Genomic DNA, 10,949 nt, shown 5'->3' on the forward strand with positions numbered 1-10,949 from the left:
TTGGAAGAACTAGGCCTACCTTGAGTGCGGTTTAAAGTCACAGACCATGAAAGGCCCTCATTAGCAGGTGTTAACTGACTCGGGCCTGAAATTTTCTGCTCAGACAAAGGGCTGGAAACATCTCTTTGTTCAGCTACAACCTTTCCTTAGTTCTTCCTGGGGACAGACCCAGAGTGTCTGACACTGAGCTGGCTTTAGAGGCTTCATGGCAGCCATGACAAGTTACTCTGTCTTAAGCCAGAAGGGTCCAGACCAAGCCAAGGGAAGACGAGCTCATTTCCAGGGGATCCTTCTTCACTCCTAGCCTAGCAAGAGCTCCGTTTCCTTCAACAGGAGGCCAAAAGGATTTCTAGTTCAGTTTCACAATGCATTTGTCTAGCCTCTGGCCCTCTTTCCCAACCATTTCCCCCACCATCTCCCCAGTCATTGCTCCCCTGAGTTCTTGTCTCCCCCGTTGGCATGTTAGAATGGAGGCTTCATGAGGGACGGGTCTACAGGTCTTGTCTTTCCATCTCTAGTGCTGGGCACATGCTGTTGTTGTTCAGACCCTTAGAGACCCCATTTGGTGTTTTCATGGCAGAGATGCTGGACTGGTTGGCCATTTCCTTCCCCAGATCATTTGACAGATGAGGAAACTGAGGCTCACAAGGTCTGTGACTTGCCCAGGGTCACCCAGCTGATAAGATTCTGAGGCCAGATTTGAATGCAGGAAGATGAGCCTTCCTGGCTCCAGACCCAGATGCCCATCTAGCTGGCACATAGGAAAGGCTTAGTAAACATTTTTTAATTTTTTCAAGTCCCTGGTTGGATCCTCCCCGGATTGCCCTGGCTTCATAACTGTTGACACATTCTGACCTTTGGACTCTCACAAGGTTCTTCATATTCCTCTACCTAAAGATGGGGAAACCAGACATAGCAGGATGGACATCAGTGCTGCCCAGCCTTAAGGAAACTATGGTGACTGGGTTGAGGAGGCATCCTCCACTGGGAGGCTTCCAACACTCTTTCCTCATTCTGCTGCAGCCAGGCATGAGAGAGCACTAGGGCTGATTCAGCAACTTTTGGATGCACACCCAGACTGGACCCAGCACCGTCCAAAAGGCTTCTTCTTCCCCCAAAGTAAACAATAAGCAGTGAGAGAATACTCAACTGTGTTCTGTTTGGGGGGGGGTCCTAGCACTGCCCCCCACCAGTGGCCTGGGGTTGCGGGGAGATCTGATAGGGATGGAATACTATTGTGCTGAAAGGAATGATGAACTGGAGGAATTCCATGTGAACTGGAATGACCTCCAGGAAGTGAAGCAGAGTGAAAGGAGCAGAACCAGGAGAACATTGTACACAGAGACAGATACATTGTAGCACAATCGAAAATAACTGATTTTGCTAATAATAGCAACACAATGATCCAGGACAATCCTGAGGAACTTATGAGAAAGAAAACTATCCACATCCAGAGAAAGAACTGTGGGAGCAGAAGTGCAGAAGAAAAACATTTGCTTGATCACGTGGTTTGATGGGGATATGATTAGGGTTTTGATGTTAAAAGATCACTCTACTGAAAATATGAATAATATGGAAATAGGTTTTGAACATTGATACATGTATAATCCAGTGGAACTGCTTGTTGAGTTCAGAAGGGGGGAGGGAAGAGGGGAGGAAGTCATGAATCATGTAACCATGGAAAAATAATTTAAATAAATTTAAAAAGAAAGAAGGAAAGAAATGGCATTATTAGCTGCGAAGAGAATGATGAGTGCAGCACTGGGCCTTGGTGGGACATGGCCCCTCTTGTGGCAAGTGAGCTCCCAGGCCAGGTCCTCATTGGCTTGAGGCAAATCCATAGAATCACTGAAAAATAGCAACAATATCCTTTCTACATTCTCAGGATGGCATCCTAGAATCTGAGCTGGAATGAACTTCAGAAACCAAGTCAATGTAAGAGTCAGGATTTGAACCCAAGGCTTCTTGATTCTGTGTTCCTATTAATATCAGTTATTAGACCTCACCCAGATACAAATTTTAACAAAGGTTTGCAAAATGCTTTAAAGGTGTCATCTCATTAGACCATCCCAATGATCCTTAGGGTCACAGATCTAGAGTTGAAATGGGCCTCAGAGATCATCAAGGTTATCTTCCCAGATAAAGAAACTGAGGCCCGGGGAGGTGACATGACATGACCTAGGGCACAAATAGTTAGTGGAAGAAATAGAACCCTTATTTATGAGCTGGAAGGGTCTTCTGAAGTTCTCCTGAGCTAAAGAGTTCACCACAAATAGTGAAACTAAAACTCTAAGAAAAGAGTGATTTATCCAAGGTTACTTAGGTGATAAGTGGAAGAGTCAGAATTTGAACTCTGGTCCTCTGACTTCAAATTCAATGGCCAGCTCATAAACCCTATTTTGAAGATGAGGAAGCTAAGCCACAGAAAGACTGGAAGAATTGGCCAAGGTCCCACTGCTTGAAAGCATTTAGGCCTTCCTCCTTCTAGCAGCATCAAGGCTCTACCCACAGGGCCACAAGTGCCTGTCCATTCCCACATTAAATCCAGAATGGCAAAGGAGATGGGCTGGCCCCATTGAAAGACAAATTGTCTTCCCACACAAGAGGAGCTACATTCTTGAGATCCTTATTTGTCCAGCATGCATTTCAGAGAAGGTTAGGGCATTAAAGTTGACTTTCCTGCCCATGGACCCATAACTCTTCCACACAAGCCTGGCTTCATTTCCCCCTGCCCCTGGCACAGGACTCAGTCAGAACTAGAGGGAGTATTTCACAGTGTAGAGTGAGTGGCATGGTGGGGTGGGAGCAAAGAAGAGTCCAGTCTTTCCTGCCTCCTGACAGTGCCATTGTTCTGAGTCTCTGGACTGCCCAGCTCCTTTCAGAAAACCAATAGATTCAGGTGGTACAGAGAAGGCAGAGGGCAGGACAGAGCTCAAGTCTATCAATCCCCTTCTCTAAGCTTCAGAAAACTTCTGTGGGATGGCATGGGATGCAACGAGACATATTGTCTACATGGTCCAGCATTTAAAGACAAGTGTGGTATGGTGGTTAGACCCTGGGAGACCTGGGTCCAGTCCCAACTCTGATCCATCCTGACTGTGTGACTCTGGGTAAGTCACCTGGCCCTCAGAGCCCCAGGCAACGGTCCAATCACACAAGTCAGAAAAGATGCTGGCCTACGTTGGGAGGAGTTTCCTCCCTCGTAGTCTCTGCTTAAATGGAATCAACAGGCCTGGATCTTCCTCCTCTCTCTTGCCCAAACCCCAGTGAAGGAAGCAGAAGACAAGCGTCCTCGGAGTTCTCAGTGGATCGCTGAGCCAGGCCTGGTGTAATCAAGTCACTTGTCATTTCCACAGCTCCCCGTGGCCATCTGGAAGCTCAGGGCTGATCCTCAGTTTCTCCAGTCTAGATCCAAACCCTTCCAGTGGCTTGAGACATGAGAAAAAGAATAGACAGACATAGAGATACATACATACATACATACATACACACGTATACATATTTACATACAGCAGGAATGCACAGAACAACAATACCATCACGCGCTTCTACACTCCTTGGTTTGCAAAGTGCTTTAGAAAGGTTTTCTCGTTTGGCCCACCCAACCCTATGCTCAGAGGAAGGAACCAAGGCTCAGATCCTGCAGCTATTAAGTATGCAAGGCAGGCAGCTAGACCGCACTTCTGCGTGACTCTGAAGCCAATGCTCTGCACACTCTGGTAGGCTGATCCTTGGCATCCTGTGACGGATGGGAAATTTTCCCATGAGCAGAGGAGAGGAGGTGCTTGCTTTCCTTTTTCATTAGGTTTTTAACCCCAGGCAGCTTCTCCTCTCAGCTCACCTGAGCCCATGGAGTATACGTAAAAGATTTTTCTCTGCCGTGTCCTCATGTTGCCTCAGTGTCCCTTCTGGTGACTCCTTCACCCCCGGAAGCTATTTGTGACTTGGGCAGACTTAGAAAGACCCAGAAAAGCCGATTTGCCAAGGAGGCCATGTTCAGGCTTCATCGACCACTGGGCCTCCCACTCATTAAACTTGCTAAGGGCCCCACTTCTCCCCAGAAAGATAAGGCTCCGTTGATAGGAGTGATGGGGCAGGGTAGCCAGAGGCCCTGAAGCCCTGAAAGGTCACGTGGTCGGGGATCCCGAAGGCCTGTCCCCAACAGAAAGGAACGCAAGGTGGAGGCCTGCTGCCTCCTCCTCAGTAGTCTTCCCAGTGGATAGGAATCCCCATCCTGAGGTCACGTAGGCAGAAGGGCACAACACTCTGATCCTCTGACTCCAGCTCAAGCCTCCTTCCCTCCACACTGGCCTCGGTGGCCCCAGAGATTCTCCGTCCTTCTGAGCTTCTGTCAGTCTGAGAAGGTGGCCTCCTTTCATCACCCCCAGTTCTGCCCTCCTGCTGCCTCATGGGCTGCCCAGCAGAAGGTCCTCCCTCCTTCCCTCCCTCCCTCCCTCCCTCCATGAGCTGACGCAGAATGGTGTCATCCGGCCCGGCAAACAATGTCCACCAGGACCAACCATCTGGAAAGGAAGAACCACGGCGGACCCAGCACGGCCTCGAGGAAGCGGGAAGAGAACCGAGGGGGGCTGCCAAAGAGGAACACGCCAGTGAATGTCAGACTTCCCTGAGGTGCTGCTTCATTTGGCTTAAAAAGCCCTGCCCTGGCTGGGGAGGGGGAAGCCCTGGAAGCTCGCCACGCTCTCAAAATAAAAGATAGCCGAGAAACCGAACTTGGGACAAGAGCGAGGAGCCCACAGAAAAGGGGCCCTTGGCTCCTCCTCCCCCTGCCTCAGAGCATTTGGCAGGCGTTTCTCCCGGGATCTGGAGCGGGCCTTAAAGAGGAGGTCGGGAGTCAGACGGGCCTCGATGCTTGGAGGCCACCTTGTTCAACGCTCTCACTTTGCAGATGAAGAAGCGAAGGCCAAGAAAGGCCCGAAGAAGGGAACAGGCAAAGGAAATGCTTTGGCCGGGGTCACCCAGGAGGGGTGGCGAGCATCAGAGCAGGATCGGAATCCAGGTCCTCGGCTTCTTTCCCCCAGGTCATAACACCTCTCCTAGGGCTGTACCACTCCCTACCTTTTCCTGCACTCCTCTACGAATGGGTCCTGTCTCGCCTCCCCCAGCAGAACGCGAGCTCCAGGAGGGCCCGAACTCTCGAAGCTGGCTCTGTATCCTGTCACCGTGGCGGGCCCAGAGTAGGAGCTTAATAAACGCTTATTTATCTGAACTGAACCCAGAGAGCCATCCCAGTGAGGAAGGCAGATCCTCGTTCAGGTTGAGGCATCTCGGCCTACAGAGTCCTGGGCCAGAGTCCGGAAGACCTGAGTTCAAATCCAGCCTCTGACACTTACTGGCAAGTGAGTCAGCCTCTGTTTGCCTTCATCGTCTGAAGAAGAAAATGGCAAATCATTCTCGTACCTTTGCCAAGAAAACTCCCTGGACAGTCGGGTCCAGAGTCACAAGGAGTCAGACATGATGGAACAAGTGAACAAGGGGGACAAGCCATCAGCCATGTGGCCCGATACTCCTCCCACCGAGGCCTCCAGCTGCTGCCCCTTTCCACCAACCCTTCAGCATGGTGGAACTGACAGAGAGTGTTCTACCCATTTTACAGATGAGGATACCAAGGCCCAGAGAGAGTATGTATGACTGGCTCATCATCCACAGCCAGAGACGGGATTTGAACTTGGGTCTTCCAGACTCCAGGCCCAGCTTTTCAACTCACCATCCCTTAAAGCTCATCCCAGCCGGGGGAGGAGTTCCCTTCCAGCTCTAAGGCTCCCTGACTCTTTGGACCCCTCCTCTCCTCCTGTCCAGCGACGTCTGAAACCCAAAAGGTGCCCTCCAGCTCGCTGCCCACCCCGGCTGGCCCGAGGGCCAAACACCGTACATACTGCCGGCCGGAGCCATTGAATCCGAGGTTTTCCTTTGCTGCTGTTGTTACTGCTGTAAGGAAGGGCTGCCTGGAGGAGGCAGGGGACACGTCTGTGACAAAAAGCACCCCAAAACCATTTCCAAAAAGAGAAACAAAAGGGAAGGCATTACGGTGAAAGAAGAGAGGAGGAAGGCTCAGGGAAAGAGCACCCGCGGGGGCACCAGAGCCCCTTGCCAAGGTGCATCCTTCCGGGACGTTCTGGAGCGCCAGCCAAAGGGGGGAGCTGAGCAAGGCCCCCGCCCTCTCCCTGAACCCCCATTTGCTGCCATTGAGCTAGGAAGCCAAGGAAGCAGCCCCGACTGGGACAGGTTTCTTTGTTACCCCTCGAGTTCAGTTGTGACTCGGAAATAGATTCCCCAGAGCCAGCCCATGCCGTGGGGGCTCGTAAGACCAAAGATCCCACGAGAAGGCCTGCCGGCTCAGGGGCGGCTGCCCAGGAAGCCACCTCACTGTCCAAATGAGAAAAGGGAAGTCTAGAAAGCCCCGTTCCCAGAGCTCTGAAAACCATGCCCTGTTCTCTCTAGAGCCAGAGACCCTAAAGGAAGAGGAAGAGAAGCAGAGAGACATGAGAGAGGGCAGGAGAGACAGAGACAGAGACAGAGACAGAGACAGAGACAGAGACAGAGAGACAGAGAGACAGAGAGACAGAGACAGAGACAGAGAGACAGAGATAGAGACAGAGACAGAGAGACAGAGACAGAGATAGAGACAGGGAGGTTGGGAAAAGGAGGAGAGAAGGAAGAGAAGAGAGACAAGAGACAAGATAGAGATGGATGAAAGATGGACAGGGACAGGAATAGAGGCAGAGACAATAAAGCCAGGCATACTCAGGAGAGGTGGGTATACACGTGGTTGGAGATGGGATGAGGAATGTGGCTGTGACTGTGTCTGTGGATGCTCTGGAGAGAGACCGAGCCCGAGGGTCGTGGATGTGGGCACAGACACACATACAGCCGTCCTGGCTATGTTGGCTGCCCTCATTTCTTTGCCCCTTGTTCCTCAATACGTCTCACTCTGGGATTTCTCTACAATTTGGCATTCTAGCCTATGGAAAATCCAAGCAGTCTTTTCAGAGCTACTATTTAGGGCAAAACCTCTCCATCTTTTCATTTTCAATCAGATCTCATTTGAACCCCTGGTGACTTAGAAATGGTCTCACTGAAATGCTCAGCTTCTCCTGAGTTACTTGGTTACCCCCAGAGCGGGCTAGAGACAGGTTCACAGGATGTTAGATCTCTGAAAAAATCTTAGAAAAGATGAATGACTCACCCACAGCTTCACGGCTAATTAGTGGCAGACAGGATTAAAGCTGCCTCTGTGACTCCTTATTCCAAGAATAGCTTTCATCATCATTCAATACTGCTCTAGTCGGGTTTCTCATTTGGACTACTATGATATCCTCCAATTCAATCAAAAAAGAATTGAACAAGCATTTCATATTTGCAAGGCATTGGGCTGGTAAAGAGAAAATGAGAAAAAAAAACCAGTTCTTCCTCTCAAGGACTTTACATAGGTATAGTACTTGTCTTCTAATGCTGACCCTTCTTTACAGCACTAATATAAATCTAACTTAGTCATAGTGAGTTGGGGGGAAACATATTGCTATGGTCCCCTTGCTAATATTTGAATTTTTCCCCTCAGTATGCATTAGTAAAATTGATTTCTACTTATCTTTCTCTGCTTTGTTACTGCCTGGTTTGACTACCGTTACCTAATTTGTCCCATAAATTTGTCCCATTTTTTTCAGAATGCCTTCTCTCTCCATTATTAAGAACCACATAGGCATTTGTCGCTCTTTAAATAGTTGCTAGAATTCATTTTCAAATACATCTAGACAAGGATCCCGCCCACCCTTTGGAAGTGTATTTAGGACTTACCATAGTTCTTTTTCTGATAGTGGACTGTGTAAGATTTATAATTCGTGTTTTCTTAATTTGAGTATCATATTTTTGATTTGGCACACAAGACGGCTGAACGAGGAAAAGATAACAAAGCTGTGAGGAAAATCTTAACCCTTTCTAATCCAGAAAAAAGTCAATCAAGAAAACATGAGTAACAGCTCTTCAAATGGAAGCTAATAACTACAGAGAGAGAGAGAGAGAGAGAGAGAGAGAGAGAGAGAGAGAGAGAGAGAGAGAACAACAAAACAAAGTCAAAAGATTGAAAAAATAGGAGAAAAGGGTGAAATATCTCATCAGAAAAACAACTGACCTAGAAAAGAGTTCCAGGAGAGATGATTTAAGAATTACTGGACTGCCTAAAAGCCATGATAAAAGGAACCATAGACAGTGAAGTAATATCTATACTAAACATATATGCCCCAAATGGCACAGCATCCAAAATCTTAAAGGAAAAGTTAAATGAATTACAAAAGGAAATAGTAAAACCATTCTAGGGAAAGGACCTCAACTTTCTCCTCTCAGAGCTAGATAAGTCTAATTACAAAGTATAAAAGAAAGAAGTTAAGGAGATGAATAGAATTTTAGAAAAGTCAAATATTCAAACATCTGGAGAAAAATGAATAGAAATTGAAAGGAATATACTTTTCCCCCAGCAGTACATGTCACCTTGACAAATACTGACCATGAATTGGGACAAAAAAAACCTCAAGAAAAATTGCAGAAAAGCAGAAATATTAAATGTGCCCTCTCCAGGGTAGAGTACAATAAAATCATAAAGAGCTGTGGGAGCATAGACTAAAAATTAATTAGAAACAGAGTCCAGGTCAAGGAGAGATCCCTAAGCTAAGCTCCTATAATACGGTCCTATTTGTGGATAACATCATGTTGTTTGCCTCAAGTTCCAAGACTGCATAGTCTTGTGCAAGATACCTGAAGTCATTCAGAGGGTTTTGGCCTGCCCAGCCACACAGGAAAGACCAAGCTGGTAAAAGAATTCTCAATGCCTTGATCTTGACATGCATCTGAAAGGACGTCCTGCAGTCCAACAACAGGCAGATATGAGGCAGACGGCCCAGGAAAGATGACGAGTTGGGTTTGGAGCTGAACAGGAGAGGAGGCTGGATGGCCTTAAGGAAACTGCAAAGATTCTTTGTGATCTCTCCCCCGACGAAAACCCAAGGCCTGCCTTTTTTTGACATCAACTTGCGTTGCCATTGTGCAATGTGGCATGAAATAGGGTTGTTTCTGAAGAATTAAAAATGGATACCATTCAAAGGGCAAAAGGGAGTGAGCTTCAGGGTGGGTGAGAACAGCAGCACAGAACCAATGGAGAACTTCGAAGAAGGGCAAGAATGAAGGCATCATCCAGGAGTCATACGAGAGAAGGAGAAGATGGATTGGCCATGCCACGAGAGTGGAAGGGATGGCAGGGAACAGGGAGACTGGACCACTTCCTGCTCAGGATGCTGGGAGAATGCTAGGAAGGTCTCCAGGACTTTGGGAGGGCACTTGTACCAAAATATGGGAAACATGGACATGCCATTCAGAACGGGCTGGCATAGCGTCTTTGGAGGGCACTCCCCATCCATTAGGTCACAGGTACACTTGAGTACATTTCTATAGATATATATTCCTATTCTATTCTCCATTTTACTGACATATATATAGTTAGATACAGACAAGACTTGTCAGTCCCTTATTAGAAGAAACTTCCCAGTAAGCAAACCTCTTCTACCAGCTTGTCATATTTGTGATGCAAGAATGGTCCTGGGTTCAAATTCTGCCTCTGGTGCTCACTACCTTTGTGACTTTGGACGACTCTACCTTTAAGGTCATGGTTTCCTCATCTGTAGAATACAGGGCTGGGCTATGGCCTCTGCAGTCCCTACAAGCTTCTGGATCTCTGATCCCATGGCCTGTACAAATCAGGAACTGTTGCACAACTTTTATTCTTAGAGGATTCTTTCCGATGATTATTTGTATTTCCCTTCTTTCCTTTGCTCATTTGATTTTTCTTGCTCTTCCCAAGGTATTCCTCACCTCCACGCCTTGTCACAGGCTGTCCTTCAGGCCCTGAATTCAGTCCCTTCTCCTTTTCTCTCTCTCTCTCTCTCTCTCTCTCTCTCTCTCTCTCTNCTCTGTCTCTGTCTCTGTCTCTCTCTCTCTCTCTCTCTCTCTCTCTCTCTCTCTCTCTCCCTCCCCCTCCCTCCCTCTCTCTCTCTCTCTCTCTCTCTCTCTCTCTCTCTCTCTCTCTCTCTCTCTCTCTCTCTCTCTCAGCATCCTTTGCTTCCTTCACGGAACAGCTCTTGGCAAAACTGATCCCGATTCCGCCTGGAGTCGGGGCATTTTGCCTCGTGAAAGTCCTTAGTTTCACACCTGTTGACACGCTGTCGGTCTCGGTAGGGTATTCGCTCCTTGGGGGCATTCGGTGTTCCGTCGGTGTTTTGATAACCTCCCGCAGTATTAGCTCAGGTGCTTAATCAGTGTCTGTTGGACCGAAGGTAAATATCCATTGATGCCGTGGGAGCAAAGCCTGAGCTAGGTCAGCGAGAGATACTCCCTCAAGCTTACAACTCTCAGAGCGAGGGGATGCTCGCACAGATCGCCGGGCTCCATGGAGAGTGGCGAGGGCATCCTCCCCAGGGGGCCCGGTGCCAGGGAGAGCAACAAAGAGCCTCTTTCTGGATGGGGAGCCCCACCTGGGTTCTCAGGGATCTGAGCTTCCCGACACCCGTTAAGCTACGAGCACTGAGGGGGCCGTTACACAGAAAGAGTTTGCCAAGTGTCTTTGTCAGTTCTTTCTGAGGAGTGTTTCCCGACAACATGGGAGCTGGATGCATGCGCATCATTATCTCCATCTCACAGCTTCAGGAGCTGAGGCCTCGCAGCCTGCTGGGACCCCATCCCAACCCCAGCATGTAGGGGCCCTCCTGGGACTCCGTAAGGCTCCCCCACAGATGGGGCACTTGGGAAATTCACTCGTCCTCCCCCCGTCCTGAGTGGAATCTTGGCATCCGAGGAAAAGGGAGCTCAGGAGAGTTCTGTAGACACGGCTTGCCTATGCTTGACAAAGCATCTGATGAAATGAGTACTCGGTGCTCTCTTTTGAA

The sequence above is a fragment of the Gracilinanus agilis genome, chromosome 4 (genome assembly GCF_016433145.1).
Source record: "Gracilinanus agilis isolate LMUSP501 chromosome 4, AgileGrace, whole genome shotgun sequence".
NCBI classification, from domain to species: Eukaryota; Metazoa; Chordata; class Mammalia; order Didelphimorphia; family Didelphidae; genus Gracilinanus; species Gracilinanus agilis.